Consider the following 23416-nt stretch of genomic DNA (forward strand, 5'->3'; position numbering starts at 1 on the left):
TTTGTGAATCCACAGGCAGGGAGATGGATGCTAGGGGGAGAGGATTAGATTAGCTCACATTCAAAAATGTTCTGTATTCTCTGATACTCCATGAATCTTCCTTTTTTGCCCCGCTCCCTCTTCTTCCCCCTCAAATCTCAGCCTCTTCCCTCCTGCCTGGTTTCATCACAACTCCAGATTGCTTGAACAAGCTGCCTGATAAGCCCACAGATGCCAACAGGAAGCAATGATGTTACAGTAAGTGTCACAGGGAAAATGTCAACTGTATCATTATAATGAAGGTCATGTCTCCCTCACAGAGAGCTCAGGGCTTTGCACAATTCATGTGTTGTTATTAGGTAGATGTTGACATGTGTAACTTCTACCTTACAAGATTCACAGCACAGGGACGAAGTGAGAAAAAGCTGGCTCAGATCTACTCCAAGGCTCAGCCTCATAAAAAGTACAGAAGAAGACAATTAGCATGCATTACACATGTGGAAATTCACCATATACTCCAGTTCCAGCTGCCTGTGACAGACAGGATACACATACAGGACACCAGGGCAAGTGCACAGCACATAAGCAGCCTCGGACTGCACCAAAGCAAAGCACAGAGAGATACCAAGAGCAAGTCAGGCACAAAAGCAACCAGCCTGCATCCCAAAGTTGATACTAGTAAATGGCACTTGGACACTCCATGTAAAACAGCTTGCTGCCTCCCTAATGTAGGGAATCTCCTCCTTTTAAACCTAGTAATAAAAATGATAAAAAGGGGACTATAAAAAATAAAAGCTTTGAATTAATAATCTAATGAAGTTTTATTATTTTTCTAAAAAAGATTTTGTTCCATGATGAGAAAATATATACTCTCCTTGGCTCTGACTCTATGCTGGGAAGTGGTTGTAGGAGTGGCGGGGGATGTTTGTGCATGCATGTGCGCATGCGATGGAGGAAGGCACTAAATGCAGAAGGCAGAGGCCTTTTAGTTCTCCAGAAAGACACAATGCTCTTTCCCGTCTTCTCTCCACATCCAAACCTGTCAATATTTTGCTCAATAAAGGATGACATGTTGGCGAGGATTTTCACCTGCACACACAGAGGCACGTATGCACATGTACCCTGTTGGAGCTGGTGGAAGTATATTAAAATCTGAGAGATTTGACTAATACGAGGCATTGCAAAGTGCTTTCAGAGATCCACAAGACTGCCCATCACTCATTTGTCGAGGAAGATTGTTAGAGCATTGCTCACTGATCCCCCAGGACATCAAAACTACTTGTGTACAGACAGAGAGGAGGAAAGGAGTGTAGTATGAGAATGATCTTCTGAAGAACTGGAGGTGTACAGCTTTTGAGGGACAAGGACTAAGGTAGGACTGTTGCATCAGCACACTTATGGGTGGCTGAGCACCATTTTATTCTTCCTCCAATCCAGAAAGCCAAGGGAGAGGTAAAGCAGTGGGATCAGCAGGTTGCAGCTAAATGATAATTGCACTTCCCTGTGATGCTGGGTTGTGATTTATCTGCTCCCTCCCATTCGCACAGTGCTATGGTATATCCCCTCCCATCAATTTGTTCCCATATGCAGTACTGTAAGGCAAAATTGCTGGTTGGACTGAGCCTGATATTTTTTATGGCAGACTGTGTCCACTTGTTGCTTGGGGAAATTCTGCCTCAGAACTGAAAGTACAGGGATGTTGAAGAATCCATTTGCATTTTATTCTAGTAAGAACAGAAGGAAAGTTCCATTTTATCCCTCCACCCACAGGGCCATATTCTTATGCCTCTAAGAATAAAAAAGTCAATGTGGAATTAGCAAGCAATAGGTGAACACAGTGGAGATGCACTGAAAAGAAGCTGGGATGATTTGGTTTCAGTCCTCCACTCCCTAAAAGGTAAACTGCAGGAAGATGAGAGAAGAAAGGTTATTTACCTCCTAGTCTATTTTTCTATCCTAAGATGATCCACCTTCCCTGTCTTTGCTCAGTGCTCTGGAATAAAAAACAGCTGAAACTCAGAGATAACCCTTGCAAGTCACTCCCAGGCTGCATCTGAAGCCCATCACATGGACAGGTGCTGCAAGTTCTCTACAGAAAATACTTACAAAGAGATGTCACATCCTAGACTAAAAGGGACTGTACTTCTGAGGGAGACCTTCAGAACAAAGTCTATTGAAGGAATCTCCACAAATATCAAGTTGTCATTGTCTTCCCCACCATTCTACCATCCTGTCATACCTCTGCAGTCCAAACAGAGAACAAAAAAATTTTCTGTCTTGCGATTTCCCAGATTAAAGCCAGTGAACCATACTCAAGAGATAAAGGGAGAGTTGAGGCTTTCCCTCATCATGGGGAAGAAGGTGAAAAAGAGAAGTGGTTTGGGGGGTGGCCAGCAACCCCATTCAGCACCATGGGGGATTTCTGAATACAAGCCAAAGAAGAGATTTACTGGATAAGCGTAGCAAGCCTTCCCTCAGAGAAAATCACCAAGGGACTGGGCCCACTGTCATCAGAAGCAACCCCCTGTTGGTCCTGCTGTTGCAAGCAAGTTAATCCCAGTGGCTCACAGATTTTTTCACTTGGCTCCTGATCTGCAAAGTAATCTGAAAATGAGTGTTTCCTGCATTTCTGTCTGTGATTATTTATTCACTTATTTTAATTTGAAAGAGGATTTAGTGGTTCTTGGGAGTCAGGGATCGATATCCCTATCTTGAGCCAAGAACAGCTCTGAGCAAGAGCAGTCACGGGATTCTGTGACTGATGGCACACCTCAGAACTGACCTCCCAACAGGGTCTGGCTTCCCAGCCAGCCTTTGGTCACTGCCCCTGCTATGCCACAGCCACCCCAGCACCTCCCTTGGCTGTTCCCTCTCCCTCCTGCACTCAAGTCTTCCTTGAGTAGAGACTATAAGATACAGGCCAGAAGGTGAAACTATGGGTTTGGGATGATAAAATTAAGATGAGATCCACCAAATTCATTTTTATTCGCGATCATAAACCAAGCTTCACTTTACAAGACAGAAAAATTAAAAAGGAAAATGAGAAAGAGTTCAAGTGCGTCAGTTACAGGTTGTTAATAGAACCAAAGTATTTTGTACTATTTATATTTTATGAAGCGCTACTGCTGTGTTTTGTTCAACAGCACATCCCAATAAATGATTTACCAACTCGTAAAGGATCCAGGAAACTGATGTCTGCTCATTGTGTAGAAGGCCAAAGATCCTGCTCTGTGTTACAACACCACCCCCCCAAATACCCTGATGCACTTTAAAACTGAAAAAAGAATCCCAAACCCTTATCAGTCCTCACTTGTTTTTTAAAACTTTTCTACTGATTTTTTTCAATTGGTACAAGATAGTGTTCTGCCAGAAATGAAGTAATTTTTCAAAAAAATTATAGAGAACATTTGAGGAGTCCATAAAAGGAATTACAACTTTCTAATGAAAAATAATTTTTAACATTACACATATTTGATTTTCATATTTCTGACAGAAGAAATAATTATAAAAAGTAATTAGAAGTATTATTTCTTAAGCTTAGAAATATTTCATAGCCTTAGAGATTTCCTTTAGAAGACCTCAGTTAATCCTACTCCCTTCCAAACACCCCTGAGCTAGGATTTGCAGGACTGTTGATAGATCAGACTCATTGTAAGTAGGTGGTACAGAGAAGGCAGGCAGTTTTCCGAACATGCAAAGCTGTCCCTGCTAACCTTCTCTCTCTTTTGGGTTTTATATTCTACTAGGCAAGCACAACATTTCAGATTTATGGGCATGCCTGCATCAGACTATGATGGTATCCGATGGCATGTGATGGAAGGTGGGGATCACCATCTACTTTAGATGAAGCAAAGTGATGCTTGTGAATGAGTGAGGCAAGAGGTGTGCGACGTCCCTGCAGTGTCCAGTTGATGAGGACAGTTAGCACCAGAAGATGAGACTTCTCTCCCTGCTCAGCAGAAAGTGTGATAGGAAGGAGGTACGGATACAGCTGATCACATCTCTGGCAAAGCAAGAGGCTGCGTACGTGTCTTGGAAGAGGATGATGTGTCATTTTTGGAGGCACATCAGATAGTTTGACTCCTATGTCCTATTACACTGACCCTTTACTCAAACCAAGCGTTGCCTGAATCAGTAAAGCAGCAATAGCAGTGACCAGCAATGGGTATTTTTTTTATGTTAACTTCTATCTTCTCATGGTCTGGGAGCCATTAGCCTCTCAGTTGTCTTAGACCTGCTTTCATGTGCTCTTGAATGAGTCATGGCAAACAACAGGAGCTCTGCTGGCACAGTGGCATGCTTGAGCACAAAGGGCCTGCCCTCAGGACTGACAGTCAGTCAGTTGGACTGGAAGGGCACATTAGAGGCTGCTTCTCTGCACCACACTGCTCTGCCCTGCCAGAGCATCTCCAGATGCAGGAAAGAGTCATTTCACAGACCAGCAGCTCTGACTATGAGCAACTGCAAGACCAAGTCAGACACAAAACAAGTCAGGGTCCTACTTAAGCTCTGCCAGAAAGTACCAGCACTATTCTGGCCAAAGAGGTGACCTTTAGAGCTCTACCACAAGCTGGACTCACTCCCACCCACAATGGTCTCAGTTCTTTTTAAGTGCAGTTATAGACTGGGGTGGTTGCATCATTGCAAAGCTCTGCATGGACCCTTGTTTTAGCATCAGGTGGGTCTGGGGTTAGCATGAGACTTTGAGGGTTCTGGGAAATGAACGTACTGCTGTGGGATACACCTTGTTTGGGACTGACTGTGCAGACTTCTTTCTTACCCCACAATACCTCAGCCTTGCTCACAGAAACAGGCCTGCATTCAGCCAAAGTAAGAATAGCTACATGCCCTGAGCACCAGTTTACTAAAGCAGCGCAGTCAAGGCCAAGGGGTATTGAATTCCCAGGGACCAAATGCTTCCTGTCAGAAGGCCTCGGGGCGATCGTCACTTTAGACAGGGTCATCAAAAAACCACTGTGTCGTGAAGTCTGAAGGGAAGAGTAGAAGCCTAAGACAGATATTGAAGGGAAGCCGAAGAGGCAGCAAGCAAAGCACAAGGGCTGGGATTTGAGGGGAGTACATTTACTACTGGCTGAACTTGTTACTGTTTCAGTGCAGTTAGCTCCTGTCTGTCACTCTCAATAAAAGTGTTATTGATTATCATGTGACTTTATTGTAGGGAGCTGGCCAGGAGCCAAGGTGGAAGGACTCCAGAGGGAAAAGAGGACGACTGAACTGGCAGGGAGGGGAGGGGGAAGGGGGGACGAAGGAGGAGGAAAAGGGAAGCTTGGAAACATAAAATCTTGAAAAGAGTAATTAATTCTGATCGTTACAGCAATCTATCCAGATTTTCAAGAATATTATAAATCAGTTGCCTGTACCCCTCCTATTAGCATTCACACTGGGGAGGGATCCTGGGGAGAATTGATCAGCTGAGAATGCCAGTGCCCTGGGGAAGGACTCTGGCTCAGAGAAAGGAGGATTGTTTTGGCTGCTCATTTCAGACCAATCCTTTGCCCAGGTCCATGGAAAACCAAGAAAGCTGGAGGCATGGCCCTTCAGGAGAGACCCATGGTCCCTTAGCCCACCTCCACTGCTGTTCCCTTGAGGGTATGCCAGAAGAAAGGGCAGATGGCCTGCAAATCTTTCTGAAAGTGAGAAACTGTTACTATCTCTCACAGCTTAACTGGAAAAGGAAAAAAAAAAATACAAAAAGGAAGTCCCTACAGAAAAAAATACAGCGTAGAAATTGAAGGGCAGAAAATGTATACTTTCGACATTAAATTAGAAATAAGCTTTATTTAAAAAAAAAAAAAATCAACATTTTCTCTGAAATGTTTCATTCTAATTGCTTTCTTTGGGAAAATTTTCTTTAAAACCTGCTTCATTAACCACAGAATCCCATTTTTCATGAAAGAATTTAACTTTTTTTCCCCTCCACCTGCAAACCACTTCCTTACTTCTACTAGCTTTGCAAAGTCATCTGGAGCTCCAAGGAAGAACATAAATGTGGAATAGGAATAGTAGTGAAAGATTATTCATTTAACTACATGACAAAAGATAGTCCATCATTATCAAATAAGTCTCGATCTACCATTTAGAAAGAGAAGAAATAAAATTTTGATTAGATGACTGATGGATTTCCTATTTATGTATCTCAAAGACTTGCTCCCAGGTTCCACCTTAAGGCTGGCCCACCTTCCAGCAGGCTGTGCACTGCCTCCTTGGAGACTCTCAGGATGGAGCAGCTGTGGAGCTCTGATGGGAACGACTGGAGCTTTGTTCAGGATGCTCAGTAAAGGAGAGCAGACAGTGTTGAAGGCTGGAGCCAAGGATGCTGACAGGGCTGCAGGACCAGACTTGTTCACTGTATACTCAGGATTTAAAAGCATGCTTGTTCGGTTCATTTGCTTTCCAGAGAATAAAAATAAGCATACCCCTGATGTTTATGAGACATGTCCTGGCAGTGCAAATCCAACAGGGACTTTAAATAGAACACAACAGTTTCAAAAGACAACCACCATTAAAGCACAACTCTTCACTTTCCCCCTTTCGAGACTCAACCCTTGTATTTGATGGTCTGTTGTTGCCACACACAAATTTCATGGCTATCAATGCCCTGACCTTTTGTTTTTCTCCATTTCCTCACCTCCTTAATGGAAAACTCTTCTGACACCCCTCTTTCCAAAAACACACAAGTTTTCTATACTAGCTGTCCAGCCACTGCCGCAGGACATCAGTATGACAGCAGGCTGGTTCAGTGACCAGGTGTGGTGCCAGTTGTTCTGGATGGCTGTGACAATGGCACAGGTAGCTGAGATCCTGCCAGAACTATGAAGATGTAGCCCAGGCAGCTTGCAGCCTGCACTGAAGTAGCATTGGCTGCATTCTCTGGTCACGTGTGGCAACCTTAAGGCAGCATTAAGAGAGCATTAACTCTGCCACAATATCAGCATAATCACTGGAACTTAGAACCACATGGAACTTGGTTGTCACATCTGTCCCTTCCTTCCTCCCCAGCACACCTTCCCCTGTGACCTTTGCCACCTCCCTCCCTCCAGACTGGCAGCAATGAAGTGACTCCATTAAACCATGGCCCAGATGGCTTTCTCCTTCCTCTGAGTCCATCTGTGGCCACATTCTGCCAAGCAGGACATTTCCCTGCGGCTCCCTTCACTTGCCTAAACATAGGTTTTTGGTGCCATTTGGGATGCCTTGGGGTGCACAAGACATCTGCACAGAAATAGCAGATATGACCCAGGACTACAGGAGACCTGTGCCCATCTGCACCAGTGGCAGGAAGCCAGGCAAGACACCAGAAATCTTTTAAAGCAAGAGACTCAAGCACCTAACACTGCTTCCAACAAGCAAGCTGGGGTTTTGGTGGAGGGTGGTTATTAGATGTTATTGGGAGCAAGGACAAAGGAGTCCTTTCTGTTGATACCTGCTTGATCTTGCCTTCCCACCAGCAGGCTCAGGAGAGAGTTTCTAGAATATTTTTCCAGCAAAGAACAGGTAAAGATCTGGCACCATGTGCTAAAAAAAGAAAGACACAGTTGTTTATGTAGGTGAAGAAATCTACAGATTCCCCTACATGTTCTCCTCTTCCTTCTCTTTGCACTATCTGAGCCATGATTATGGGGAAAGGGTACTGGAGAGAAGGGAAGATTTTTTCAGAGAAGTCCCAAATGACAATATGAATAACTTGCTTAAATGCCTTTTTCTGCTTCCCATTTTTTCCCCAGTACTTCCCTCTCCAATACCTGCTTTTTATATTCATTTTTTATTTATATTCCCTGTTTCCCCCACTGCTGCCAGCTCTTAGCTTCATTTACTAGTTTTGATTGCATGTTATTTACTTAGCACCTGTTGATTTGTGCCCCCAGGGCTTCTCTGCTTTAAGCAAAGAGAATGCATGATTTTAAATGGACACAATTTTATAGAAGAAAGGAAATAATCACTGTAACTTCCTTCTTACTAGGAAAAAAACAGAAGATGTTTCAGCAATTGGTCACAGCTAAGCTGATCCCAAAATGGTGACCACAGAAAGGGTCAGGGAAGAAATGACAGGAAATCACAGCATATGGAACACATCATCGTATGTGTCATAGGTCTACTCAACTTACAGTGCCCTTTAAAATGTTCATGACTTTACAGACAAAACTCAGCTCTTCCGTATGAGGTGCCCTCCTTGTCCTCCTCTCAGCAGAGCCATGAAGAATACAGACTTGTACTTTGGAAACAAAACAGACTTGGGAAACTGGGAGGCCAATAAACTTGCACAAATATTGCAAGGTGCTGAGCTAGCTAGAGGTCCTAACATGTTGCCAAAAAAAACCCACAGGAAATACTTCATTCCAGCATGTGAAAAGGGTTTACTCTCACTTGGATACTGGTCTGACTGACAGCCTCAGTGTGCCTCCTCCATCAGCACAATGACTTCCTGACCACTACGCAGCCACCACTGCCTTCATGCTGATGCCTTCCTTGGGAAAACATCCTACAGCCAGCTAAGAAACAGCAAGAGAGTCTAATTCCTTCACTGCCCAAGAGCAGGGGTCAGCCAAAATCTTTATCAGAAAAATCCGAGCAGGACCTTAGCCATTTCCTCACTTTTTATGCTACTTACAAATTAAATTACAACATATTTCTCAAAGAATCATCCAACCATTTATTAACCAGGTAGCCTACTCTGAACATATATCAGCTCATGGCATGTATTAAGACAGCTTCCTTCTAGAATGGTTGGGGTTTGGGGTTTTTTTTCCATATAGACAAAAGAAAATCTGCCAAGCAATTGGAATTTTTTTTTAACTATAAAGGTAAAACATCACAGGAAGTAAAAGCCCTAGAAACACAGCAGCTTTTCCCTGTCCCTCTCTCTCCTTGCTCACTGTCTCTGGGAGGGCCTGAGCTGTTCACAAAATGGCAGACTGACTCAGTGCGGTGCCTGGACTAGTCTTGAGTACTGACATCCCTTTAAGTCTATCAGTTTATGATGCCATCTGAGGTAGTAGGTCATTAGTCACCTAAGTCACATGGTATTTGCACTGCCCCCTTATTGGATGATAGATGCTTTAAACAAAGCAGAAAATGTCAAGTCATTTCATTATATTGTAGGTGGTTTTTCTAATGAGCAAGCATTTTGGCCAGAGATGCATATTAGCTTTTTAGGACTCATTTTCACAGGCAGTCTAACACTTTTCCATACTTACAGACAGCAAAAGAGAGGGCATTTCTCCCATTTATAGCAAAATGCAGTGTATAAACATAACTTAGTAGCACTGTATATATTTTCTTTTTGTAGACTGGCTTTTCCAGTTGTGTAGAAACAAGAACTGCAGAGGCACTAAAAATGGAATCAAGTTCAAAGACCAAGATGTATGTGCTTCTGACAGCACACTTTGATTCTCAGCATTAGGTCATCATAATCGACCCCTTGGTGTTCACTTGAAATCCTCTCTTTTTAATCCATGATCTTTCCTTTCCCAAGATGCAGAGTTTTACAGGTAGGATATTCAGGAGCACACAGCACTGGCTTATCTCTGACTTCACTGTGAGCACACACAGGCCAGTTGCAAATGTTTTTAAAACCTTTCCAAATGTTCATCATCACCTTATATCCTTTCCTGCTACTTGAGCTTCTCACCACTCTAAATCCTTCCCTACCACCTCACTGGTTACTTTTCTGCAGAAATTTCTTAGTCAAACTCAACTTATTATTTAATTCACACCAAAAGAAATCTTTAGAAAAAGTCATGAACCAGCTATGCAGGGTACAAGGAAGTACTTCTGTTTCTGAAAGCACATGGAAAATGGCTCTTAGTTCTCAGCTGACAAGAACCACTTGAAATACCCAACACATGCTCCATTCACCACTAGACCAGAAGATATCCTACAGAGGAACAGTGGCTCACTGACAACAGGAAAAGGACAAGAAAAACTGCTGTGAGAGGGAAAGGAGGAGCTGCATGGAATAAAGTGTTCTTTGCCACCTTGTAGATGGAGTGTTCAGAGCAGAACTAAAGCCTGCAGTGAGCAGACTGCCGTGCACGGACTGACTGTCCACAAGGTGAAATGATACTGAAGAGGCATTTCCATTGTGAAGGCTTTCTGAAAGGTCTGCTGCATCTGATGGGAAGAACATTTTTCAAAGAGATTCAGACAACAAACTGTGCTGTCCACAATAAAAATACCCATTAAGCTCCATTATGGTTATTTTTATTGAAACTAGTCTAGACATTCAAGTACAATTTTTATTAATCTCCAGATAAATAGAGATCTAGATAAAGATGGAGCCATTGCTGCTGTGTAGGGTCAGACTTCATAACAGCCCAGTCATTATCCTATCTCCAACAGCAACCAGAACACAATAAGTATTCAAGCTTCCCTCATTCCCAAATGCCCTGTGACTCATACTCTGCCTCACTGTGTTAAACAGTTCACCAGCACTTTTTTTTTTTTATTAAAGCATTTAATATTTGGAAATAAAAAAGGAGAAAATTTGGCTTATTCTTCTGTTGATGAAATGAATCTTACTTGAAAGCTTGTTTTATTCTAATTTCCAATCTGCCGGAGATCTTTCAAGTCTATCTAATCCTAAAATACCAAACTTTTTCAGAATTCTTTTTAAATAGTTTTCAGAAATTGGAAACAGTCAGCAGTTTCTCCCAAGGATAATACAAGCTTGAAGATATCCTGGGCTTTTAAACAAACACAAATTATGAGGTTTAGGCTTCAAACAAGTCCTTCCAGCTAACTTTGAACCCTTTCAGGTTTGGAAATTATTGTCTCTAGTAGCTTTCTTGGCAAAAAAAGAACTGAAACCATGATCCCAGCCTGGCCTGCACTATCTGTCTTGTGCTGGTAGTGTCTTGGTACAGTGTAAAGGTAATTTCTGAACCTGACAGATCCATGAGATTGAAGCTTCTGGTTCTGGAAAGAGCTAGAAACTTTCCAGGCTACCTCAGCCTGGCTGTTTCTGGAGAAACTGGACAAGCTCATCTAGGATTGATGCTGAGGTTAAGAAATCTATCATATTTTATTGTTCCTGCTGATGTATGACACGCCATCCTTCATCTCTTTGTAATGCAGAGTGCCTGCATGTTGGCTCACATTATACTGTCAGCTCCACTTTTACTCCCTCCTCCCCCAACTCCATTTGGTCTATTCATGCTAAAAATAACATCAAGATTCATGACTATGAAAGGGATGGGCGCCAGAGAGAGGAAAACTTGCTGACTTAAAGACTCATGGCCATACTTACCACCTTAGACTGCAAGCCTGAATCGTCTCTATTCGAGGAACTTCATTTCTGACTCTGGAAATTGGGGGGCAAAGTCAGAAACTTGAGGAGATTGTCCACTATCTATGTTAAAATCTTTTCAGCAATGCAGGTCAAGGGGCAGAATGATACTTCCAGGCATTCCAGGCTCCTGTCTTCTCTGTGGCGTGATCAAAGGCTGTTAAGTGGGTTTAATATGTGACTTCTTCAGGAAAGGACACCAAAGCCCAAAGAAAAGTTCTGCACCTTCATTTTAAGGCTCTGTGAGGTTTGCACCAGGTCTTGGTCATCCCCCACATGCATGGTCCATCTCTGTTTGAAAGCCTGACTGACAGCTCTTCCTTTCCAGACAGTAAGCACATGCTTGCAGGGAAGAAAGGAGCTTTAGCAAAAGTATGTACAAAGAATTTGTTCTGCTAATCAAGTAGCAGATGTCTGCTCTCTGAGCTTATAACAAAAGCTTGTCCCTTTGTGGCATTCAGGGGCTCCAGGCCACTGGAGATGTGTCTTCCCAGTAAGATTTCTAATGCTGCTCATCTCTAGACATTGAAGAGCCTGGGGGTTTTCTCTTCAGTTATTGTTTTTTTCTAAAATCAGAGGTCTTTTCTTTCTTAAAGCGCAGCTATGGTGTCATGATGTCCTAATTTGTATAAATGCTGTCTATCCTAAAGTTTCCCCTGCAGTTTCAATTACATGTCTCACTTCAATTAAACTCTTTAATTCTTGTCCCAAACTGGCATACAGCGTGGCTAACAGTCATGGTTATCCTGCTCTACCCCAAAGCTGCTTGCACTGTCCTGGTGGGATGGCTGAATAGAAAGCAGTTTGAAGCCACCTGAGATAAAAGGCATTTGAAGAAATGTCAAACATTGATCCTGAGCTACTCTTACCTTTGTTTAGCATCTGGAGGAACACAATTTGAACCAGAAAACCTTAAAGGAAATTTCAAACTCAAAGTTTGGACCAGAGAGTTAAGGGAGCGCAGCAGAAATTGAATACCCTGCCCGGCTTCCTGGGTAAAGGAATGGAAGAGGTGAAAGGCTCATTTAAGGGGGCTGAAGACCCTCTAGAAGGTGTCCAGGGGATAAAACCATGCACTTCAAGCACTGAAAGAGGGAGATAGAAGAAAGGGCTGAGGTAGGGTTTGCCACACAGGCAGTATTGCCTGTTCCATAAAGCATCTTGTCGTGTAAACAAGATGTACCTTTGACATCCTCCCCTTCAGGGCACCAAGGCATGAAGCAGGCGATGTATTTCAAGCCAAACAGGTGATTTGTAGGTGCTAAGTGTTCATAAAGACAAGATTAAAGAGCTCTCTGATAGCAGGGCAGTAAATCATTCCCCACCTGCAGAGTTGAGTGCCGGGCACGGATGTTCCTCCGACCCTCATTAAATAAAGGATGGCTCAGCAAGATGGGGGCTAAAGTTAGCTGACAGCTCATGAGTGAACTGGTGTCTTGCCTGCTGCTGTTGCAACTGATGGCTAATTTTCTCCCAAAGGAACCTTTGCAAAGGCTGGTAATTAAAACTGGTGGAAGGCAAACAGGCTCATGGGAAGGCAGATCCATCTGTCCACTATCCCCCAACCATGAGCATCCCCTGACTGACAGCCTATGTGGGTCAAAGCTGCTCCTGGATGCATAAAATCTCAAGGCCTGGTGCGTTCACTTGCTCCAGTGAAAGAAAGCTACAAATAAATATCTAACAGCTTTATATCCAGCATGCAACAAACCCTGACAAGCTCCAGGTGTCCTACATAGAGTGTTGGGGATCAAATACACACATACATAAATATATATGTAAGCATATGTATACACGTCTCAGAAATACCCTTATGTTCTCACAGAATCCCAGGCTCTGCCCTGAGAATCATGCTTTCCACTACCCAGTCAGATGTGTGTGAAAATAATTATCTGGGTGTTACAACCTGGGAAGTGATGGCCCAGAGGAGGGAGCTTTTTCAGTCAAAGATGCAGAGTTTGATGGCAGAGCAGGTAACAGAACCCAGGCAGCATCAACTCCCAAGTCTCCTTCTTAACCAAGCACATGTTTAGACTAAAGAAGCAGGTTTTGTTTTAAATTGCCTATTTGACTAGCCTAGATAGGACCCAAAAGAACTTAATGGAAAGGAAGCTTAATGGGACCTCATTAGATTGTTATAACATTTTTTCTGCACTGTGCTATTAGCTCTTTAAAATAGATTATTGGAAAGAACACACTTCACAGATTTAAATTACTTGTGGTTTTTGCCTTACCTGAGTTACTTCTTTTACTTTTTATTCGTCTGGAGTTTTCAGATTAGCTTGGTGAGATATTTCTTTTCCACTTCTAGATTTACAGATACTTGTCGGAAGCTGGCTCAGTTGAGTTGTTACTGATTCTACTCAATCCTAATAAAAAAAATCATTTTAATTGATGGATTCGAATTTTGGAATATTTTTCTGTAAAACTAAACAAAAGAGGGGTTTTTTTTCCATGTTGTTTTTTTAAATGGGCAACATACTAACAAGAAGATAGGCAGCCTAGGGTTTTTTTTTTTTTGGGTTTCCCCCATTTTGCCATTGTATTGAAGCTAGTAATATTCAAAGATCACCCAAGTCCCAGAGTTAGTCTTGAGTTCCATTTACAATAGCAACATTCCCTAAACTTGGGTGTGCTCAGATTTGCTCCACTATAAGGAAGGAAAGACTGTTCAAGAAAGATCTGGAGCATTGGATACTCATGATCAGGTGCTTTACCTCCAGGAAAGCTCTAAAACTGACCATGTAGCTTTGTTATGAAAGCTTTGGCACTGAACTTTGGGCCAAGAATGGAAACTGGCTCCTCTTTGACATAAAGAGCAAATATTGCCTTCGTGTATTCCAGGCATGGCTCAAAGGTATAATCAATAGAAAGGTTAAAATAGGGGATAGGGAGATCTGAAAGCTGAGAAGTCCCATATGGTTGCTTTTCCTGAAAGATGTCTGCTTGTTTTGATGCTCATCCAACTACTTAACTATCTGCACTGATAAAAACAACCCACAATAAAGGCAGCTGCTGCTTCACAGTTCATGATGTTCTACATTCAGCATCCTGTGTCCACTTTCATGAAGCAGAGCAAGAGCACATGCAGAAGCACTAAGTGTAATTTTTTTGCACCAGTATCTCCTGCTTTTCACATTACAATTAAATTAATTTCCCTATGGGAACAGTGTTTCCATGTTTTATAAACTTTTCAAGCCAGTTTTTTTCTACACGGTCCGTTCCATTCAAAATACTGCCTCACTTTCTGATGAGGAAAAATGGGTTCAGTTACCTTTGCATCTGTCTTTTCATTGATCCACGTCCATGGCTGGGGGAGAGTTAATTTTCTTCACAGTGGAGGGTATGGGAGTTTGTTTTGAATTTGTGCAGAGCACAGTAGCAAAAATATAGTGGTGGTTTCTTTCTTGCTGGGCAGGGCTTAGAGACAAGGCCTTTTCTGCTTTTTGTACTGCTGTGCTGGCCTAGAGACAGGGTGCCTGGAAAACTGAGAAGAGACACAGCTGGGGCAGGTGACCCAAACTGACCATTCCCTATGACATCCTGTTCAGTATATGAAGCTGAAGGAAGAAAGAAGAAGGGAAAGACATTTGGGGTAATGGTGATTATTTTCCCAAATAACTGTTAGACATGATGGCGCCCTGCTCTCCTGGGGATGGCTGAACACCTGCCTGCCCATGGGAAGTGGTGAATTAATTCATTGCTTTACTTGTGTGGGCAGTTTTTCCTTTCCCTGTTAAATTGCCTTTATCTCAGCCCACAAGTTTTCCAGCTCTTACCCTTCGATTCTCTCCCCAGTCCTGCTGGTGGGGGAGTGAGCAAGCAGCTGCCTGGGGTTAAACCAATATCCTGAGACAGTGCTGTTACGCTGTTGTGCACTCCAGAATAACTTCAGTTTTCACTAATGCTGAGATTTCACTGGGTGAACCCACTTTTTACATATACAGGCACAAACTCATAGGCAGGGCTGTGGCAAGGAGCCTTGGCTGTGAAGGGAGTTACTGTACAAAAGAAAATTGTAGGACTCTTTTCATGCCCACCTCACCAAGGTGCTGTTTCATCCCACCAACCTTTCCATGCCCATCCCCTGCTTGAAACAAAAGGCCGGCATTAAGTTATGGACCACATTTTAGTATTAGACCATCAGCTGACTGCTTCACTGTACCTCACACATAGAACTTGATAGACACCACAATTTGATATCAAGTCAATATTTGCCACATTCCAACCTTTTTTTTAAGAGGACTACTCCTCCTTGCTCAGAGTCAAAGTGAGCTTGGCTGCACCTGCACTAGATTCTTGTCCCTCTCTAATTAACCATTTGTTTTATTCTACCCAAATATGGAAAAACATTAGTGTATGGACACAACCCAGATGTTTGGTCCCCAGTGTAAGTATTGGTGTTTTATCACATGTTGGTGGTTAGGTCTGAATCCTGAGAGAGTCCTTGGGTTTTTTTGAACTATGGCTGAATTCACTGACTGAGAGCAGTCAGCTGTTTACATTCCTCCTCCTGTTTGCATGGATTAATTTAAACATACTAGTTTAGGATGAGGAAAGGCAGGGATGAAACCAGATGACACCAAAGGTACAGGGTGAAGGTCATTACAGTGATATGGATGCCCCATCCCTGGAAGTGTTCAAGGCCATGTTGGATTAGACTTAAGCAACCTGGTTTAATGGAAAGCTCCTTCTCCATAGCATGGCCATTTCTAATTGAAATGTGAAGACTTTTAAAGGCCTTCCAACCCAAACCATTCTGTGGTTCCGTGAGCAAACTCAGGCCATGAGTCCCTCTGAACAACTCCACCCAAAGGTACCCAAGGCATTATGAGACACCCATTGGGCACCCATCCATGGGCTGTAGCAGCCAAAGAACAGCCTTGCATGCAGCAGTTGAACAATGTGTCTTCAGGAAGCTACACAGTTATCTTCTGAAAAATAGATTTTCTCCCTTATCCAGAGGAAGGAGAGAGTGCAGAGACTAAACCACAAACCAGCAGCTGGGAAAGAGCAAGAGAAGGCAGCTGGGTTCAGCGCTCTTCCCTGCCAAACCCTTGGCTTCCCCACATTTTGCCTGTGCAGTAGTGAGGAGAGCATTTCCCCTTTTCTATGAGGGCCAGGCAGATGAATGTCTCAGAGACTACAAAGTGTTATTTGCTCGTGGTATTAGCAGGGACCACCTACGTATCTTGGACAGCTCCCTGGAAAGACGTGACGTGGGCCGGAGCAGCATGCCTGCCTCCCTGTTCCCTTGCCTCTCGCTGCCACCCCCTGGGCCTGCCACCCTTGCCAGCTGCCGCTGCCGAACATGGCAGCGCCTGTGCCAAGAACGACGATCCTCCGAGCAGAGCTGCCCAAGCACTGCCAGTCCCTCAATCCTGCTCAGCTCCCTGCGTCTCTCCCGTTGATTTACGTATCTCTGCAATGTTATTTATCAATTGCTCCATAATTAATCAGATGCAGAGCTTGGCAGCACTAAATGAGCAGCCTGTCTCCAGTGCTCCCATTACCACCAGCCCCCTCCCCTCCCAGCTACCATGCTTTATCACACACCCCAACACTGGAGCCTGCCTTCAGCCGCTTCTCATGAGAGCGGCCAGGGGGGCGTTTCAAATGATCTCATCTCACCAGGAGAGCAGGCACTCATCCTGCCAGACTGGCAGGAAGGGAGGAATTAGCATACAGGTAAATGCCAGCTTCCTGCCGGTTATCCCACCAGCCACCTGGCTAAAGAGCTGCAGTCGCTCTGAGATTAAATATCGTGCTGTTCCTTGCTTCCTGACCTCTTCCTGCCCCTGCCACCCTAGCCTCAAATCTCTCTCCTTTCTGTCAGGTTGCTTTCTCTTGTTTTCTCCCTTTGCATCTTGTCCCAGCATCTTTCTTTTGCTTTTCCCTTCTTCACTTTCCAATGCCTTTTTCTCATGTTGCCTTCTTGCACTCGCCCACTCTTACTGCTGCTCCCTTTCTCCCCAATTCCTCTCTCACATAAGCCCCAGATCAAGTAGACTGTGCAAACAAAATTGCACTGTACTGTTTTCATGAGCAAAAGCATAAGAGGAACCTGGACTCCAGAAGTCCTTCAGCTCAAATCTATCAGATATAAAGACCACAGATCTTAATCCAATAATAACATTCTGGCTCTGCCTCAGATTAAAAAAGCAAGGCTCAGGAGACGTGGGTTATATTCCTAGATACGGTGTTTGTGGACTGACATGCTATTAGCAAGACATACTGCATCTCAATTTACCTGTCATTAAAATATAGAGGACAGAGATGCTAACTGACCCAAACTGATACAGTGTCCAGGCTTGTAAAAGTAATCACACACTCAAGGTTAAAGTGGAAGGCTTCAGAGATTGTCTAGAAATTTAAAATCTCTCTCCCTTTTTAATCAGTATAGAGGCTTGTATTGAACACCCGCTTTTCTGAACCAACCTGTGGGAAACCAAGTGGGGACCATAACATTAGGAAAATTTGTCTTCATCACTCCATAACCTTATTGCTGCTCTTTTCATGCTAAGGTCCCCCTGTGGGGAGGACCTTAAAAAGGCTCCTGCAGGAGTGAGCTGTGATACAGTGCAGATACAGTGAAGTCTTCACAGAAAACTTGGGCACTGAACAAGCCGTCCACTGCCAGAGGCATCACCTGTGAGTGATGACTGTGCAGCATATCTTGGTTTCTCACATCCTCTTGCCTTAAAAACACAGGGAACATGGATGATTCCTAGACTTCAGCTGGGTTCCTCAGGCTTCTTAACTCTCCCTACACTAGCATGCTGCCTAACTAGCATATATGACCACTAACTCCTCTGAAATAAACCACCCTTTGTGACCGAGGTGAGCTCTTCAGACAAACAGGGCAAAGGAAGAGAAGCATCAGCTTTGTCCCAGTGCAAAATAAGAACATAAAACTGGCACTCTCTACCACATGACAGCCTTGCAAAAAGGAAGAGACCTGAGCAAGGGACTCTAACCTAAGCATCACCAGTTAATATGAGTCCTCTCTGTTGGCCCATTGCACATAAGTAAAACGGGACTGATATTAGTCAGGCTTACCCAGATATTGAGAACAAGAGGTAATCAGAGGGCAGATAAGAATTCTGGTGTATCCACTTGCCCATGCCTTTCACGCTAGAAAGCATTGCTTTTATCCTGCATGAAGAATGGAGGTGGGAAGTAAGAAATAAGAGGGGAAAAAATTGAAGTATCTAGTACAAAATTTCATTTATTTATTTAAAAACAGATGGGGTATAATGGGAAAAACAAGAAGAGAGATTAGAAGGAGAGGAAAGACTAGTAAGAAAGGCTGTAGAAGCTGTAGAAAGCTGTAGAAAATTGAGGTAATAGGAAATGAGGCAGATACAGAGAGATGTAGAAAGTTGTAGAAAGCCCTGTTGAAAACCTTTATTTTAGCTCTACTGTGCATATGCTTAGCAGAATTTCTGCTGCCAATGATGGGGTGTTTCTGTTTCTCATGGATTTCTAGCTAACAGAGTCATATTTTCCCTTTGGCCGAGGGCATGGAGTGCATGTAAAATGCCAGTATTGCACCTCCTTGGAGCTTTCTCTCTTTCTCTGTAGGACTGCTGCTCTTTCAGGGGGCTCTTGGAAAGGGTGCAAAAACAGCAGTTAAAAAAGCTGTAGTCAGTCCTAAAAGTCTCAGATGGAAAGAACATTATCCAAAAAGAGAACTAATTATTTGGTGGATTAAGGCCACTGGCTGGGTTTGCAGAGTTAGCAGATGGACAAGAGTGTAGTGGAGTTCTTTTTCAGGATAGATGACATGGTGAGAACATCTGTCTGCTGCAAGCAGGAATATGTTCCTGGTCCACTTGGTCTCAGAAACAGAAGTGCAGCCTCCTACTTGGACACAACTCACAGAAACCAAAACTGCATTGAGTGGCTTTTTTATGTTGTGAGATCAAAAGGCTGGGACTTGGCTTTGCAGAAGGGGTTTGGATGAGCCTCACAGTGTTGCAGACTGAGAACTGCTTAGATAGAGCTATAAAAGTAATTGCTAAAAAGACATTACCTTACAAAACCTTTTGCCACCAGATTATGAGTTTGACTCCCATGCATTCTGGTGGCACATTAAAAACCATTACCATTTGCATCTGACCACTGTGTGCTGGTCTTTGTGTGTAGGAAGGTTTGTGGCCCTCAGCCATATCCCATTGAGCACATTTAAATCACTAGGAGCATAGAGTGTAAGGAGAGCTGATCTTGTTCTACCAGACTGAAGTCAGTGCAAACCAGCACAAATGGGAGATCCACCCTACAGGAACTCACAGGGGCTGGGGCAGATCCATCCACAGGAAAAAGAGGTCCACTCCTTAAATATGAAAGATCAGGACTAAATAAACAGCCCTAGACACCCCTGTTCCTTTAGTTGAAGTCTGCCATGTCAATTAGAAAAACACATTATATTCCACCATAGCTCAGCAATAGGAGTTTCAAGTATTCCCAGAAGGGCCATCCTGCACTTGACACATGACAAAAAACATGGAAAAACCACTGCAGAAAGAGAGAACCATGGTGTGTTCCTTGGAGCAGAGAGGGTCTATGTCGTTGGAAGCTCCTAAGCAAGAATTGCCACAGTGCTTGGCCAAAAAGGCAGGAGAAAACCAGTGGACATCTGATTTCTGTCCCTCCTGTCACACATAAACACACTGTTTCTGGTAGCAGCCAGTGCAGGGCAGCAGCAGCACTGCCACACAATGGTCACTGCCACACTGAGTGCAGACACAGTCAACTCAGCTGTAAAGGAGCTAACTCAGCTATGGGCAGCAGTCTGTACCCAGCAGCACAGTGCTTAAGTTGGGCCAGATGACCCTGCTGGGACCCAGCATGCGAAAGCTACAATATGCCCACAAGGATTTGAACTCCATTGATCTTCAAAGTAAGGAGTAACGAGCATTCCTTTTGCAGAGGAAAAGGGCAAGGAGAAGGGAGAAAGGCACACACATGACACAGAGGGACCATGGCAGGCCATCCCAAGCAGCTGCATGTGTCCTGTTTCCAGTACTCCCACCATGTTGTTGCCCTGATTCTTGCAGCACATCTGCTGCTCTCACAATTCTGCAACAGCCATTTCCCCAGTGGGCCCAGACACATCACAACTTTTTAGCAGCCCAAAAGACAAGGCAGAGGAAGATGTCTGAAAACACAAAGAGAATTATTCTGGTGTTATGCAGGGCAGCAGTTGGAGCCAGCACTGCTATTTACAAGGGATGCGGCTTGCAAAAAGCAAACATCCCTCCGTGGCCCACAGGGTCTCTGCTCTAACTAACATGTTGTGTGACACTGAAGGCAGATAATTAATCTCCCATCACAGCACCTGTCTGCACCCCCCTTTTCCCTTCTCTAATATCTTCGTCCCTGTCCCTCCCTTTACAGACACCATTTACAGCAAGGGGGGAGTGAGGTTTATCACTGCCACCTATTGGCATTTGCCCTACAGGAAGAACATGAGGACATGGCAATACTCTGCACAAAACCATCACCACTTCTCCATGTTAATTCTTCCTGTAAACCTGCATACACTTTGATGGCCAGGGCGTAAAAACACAGCACTTATTCTGGATGGGTCTGTAAAGTAGTTGTAAGCAAAGCTGCATTAGCAACAGTCTCCTTGTTTTGGGGGTGGTGGCTTGGTTTTTGTTTTGTTGGGGTTTTTGGTTTGGGTTTGCTTTTTTTGTTTGTTTGTTGTTGTTTATTTATTTTTTTTCCCTTTTTCACTTGTAGGACTTAAGACCAGAACTGCACTCTTCCACTCATCTGGAGCCGGATCTTTTAATATGACGTGGCATTATGTGTTTTGGACATACTCTGCAGGTCCTTATAATCTGTGAAGAGCTTTCCTCTCAGCGCTGGAAGCCAGTCTTATAGGGCACTCTGGGAGCATCCATGTTGAACTAAATTTGGGATATCTGGCACAGTTCTGTATTAAGGTCAACTTCACTTAGCTCTAGCCATCCAGGCGAAAGGTCTGTCTTCCTGCTGGATTCTGTAACACACATACAGGCACAATGCAGAAAGCATTTTAAGTTTTCAACTAAATCTACCTCCTGCTTTGAAGCTCAAAAGGTCACACTCGAGGTGGGGTTTGACACCAGCACTGGAATAGAGAAGAGGCAGGAGGAGAGTTGCTGGTCAAAAACTGGGGGCATTGACAGAGCTGTGTCTGGGGAGCTCTAAACTGAAATACCAGGAGGGCTGCAGGGCAGATGGGGGGCACTGGCAGACTTGTCTAGATGGGCAAGGCTTGTTTGCTTCACACGGGACATGCCAGGATGTAGTCCCTGATGCAAGTCCCTCCTTTAATAAAAATCAGAGCTCTACTCTGATAAAGCAGCTGAAGAGAAAGCCATCCCTTGTTCTCTAAAGCTGACCTTTCCCTTTCCTCAGCATAGTTAGATCCCTTACAAGTTTTGGTACATTTAAGAAGAATTTTAAAAAAAAACATTTTTACAAACATGTTCTGCATGACTGCTTCCACTAATCCTACCGACAGGGGCGATCAATGCCTTTAAAGGAGATTTGTGGAAACCACAAAGAGTCAAATGCTGCCACTATGGAGATAAATGCCCCTTCAGTTCCTCAGCTGATGCTCACCACAACACGCCTCCTAGGGGGAAGGTTTTGCTCCAGACTCAGCTTATTATTAAGGTGGGACAGAAGTTCAGGACTGACTCACTAAGAACCGCTCTCCCCACCTGGTTTAATTTCTCACTAGAAAGAACTGTGCTTAAAGCACAGCTACAGCACCCTCTTACACTATGCTGGATTATTAATTCAACATCGATCCAGAGGAAACACACTCCACTTCCTACAGCACCCTGCTTTTGAAGGTAACCCATTCTCTCTATCGACCAGGCTGAAGGTTGCTTAAATTAGCAAGAATAAATAAAACCTCAACTCCAGTGAATAGCAAAGAGATCTGAAAAAAATGCTCCTTTTTTTTTTTTTTTGTTTTTCATCCAAGATCAGGATTTTAGTACACTGTCCCTGATTAGCTCTTTACATGTGAAACATTTTTACCCATCTCTTTTTTTGAGTCAATGCAGGCAGCAAGTAATCTGGGCAGAGGCTCCTGCGCTCAAACCAGATAACAAATCAAGCTATTCAAGATTAAATGCACTACACTGTTTCTCTATTTTAAAGGCCAGAGTTTTATAAACTAGTGCCAGATGTTTTAATTAGCAGAAAGCAACAGCATATTCCTGCACAGCATGTTCCAGAAGGGATACTGAAGCGACAAAGTAAAAAATCTCAACACAGAACAAATGCATGTTTCATTATACATATTTGACTTCTTTCCCTGCACTCTGCCCACAAGCCTGCCTTTCCTAGGACTCGTTCCAAAATATTACTTCAAGTAGTTTTTGTTTTGTTCTTTACTGTTTCCTGGAAACCTTTGTATATATATTCCACCAGCATTTCTCAACTTCCCCTACTTAATCAATCTTTGTCCCAACCCAAATCTATTTCACTTCATTTCAAGAAACTAACTCTGCCTCCTGATCTAACAGAGACTCCATTAGGGATGCAGCCACAGCACACTTATCAGTCTGCTTGAACCTGTGGACACAGCAAGGCAAAAATTAATACTTCACCTAAAAAAGTCATACAAGAGTGTTTCTTACATGAGGCACATGTAATCCACAGGGGGATGGTGCAATATGATACATGTGCAGCTCTGTCACTAGTCAGCTGATGAGGATCTCAAGATCAAATTTTGCAGAAGACTTGTGTGCTCATGCAAGCATATAACACAAGAGGGATTTCAAGCGACATCATAAAGAACAAGAGCAGTTTGGGATGTTTGTTATAAAGATGATTCTGCTACAAAGACATGACTGAGGCATGATATGTTGGAGAACAGAAAGAGTGACCATTACCTCACAAAAGACCTTATATATTTTCTCCTAATGTTCCCCATTTTGTCTTCAGCATAAGTTTCTGCATGCCTTTCTTTGCAAAACTGGGGAGAGGCACTGGTACCCCCCTGATGACTACTGGACAGGTGCAGTGTGCTTTCTGTTCCAGCACATTGTGGTGCCACACTTGGGGACAGCATTCACACTGTCCACACTTAGCACAGTAGGGAAATAAATATTTCTGAAGCTT

This window comes from Vidua chalybeata, chromosome 2 (assembly GCF_026979565.1).
Source record: "Vidua chalybeata isolate OUT-0048 chromosome 2, bVidCha1 merged haplotype, whole genome shotgun sequence".
Taxonomy (NCBI): Eukaryota; Metazoa; Chordata; class Aves; order Passeriformes; family Viduidae; genus Vidua; species Vidua chalybeata.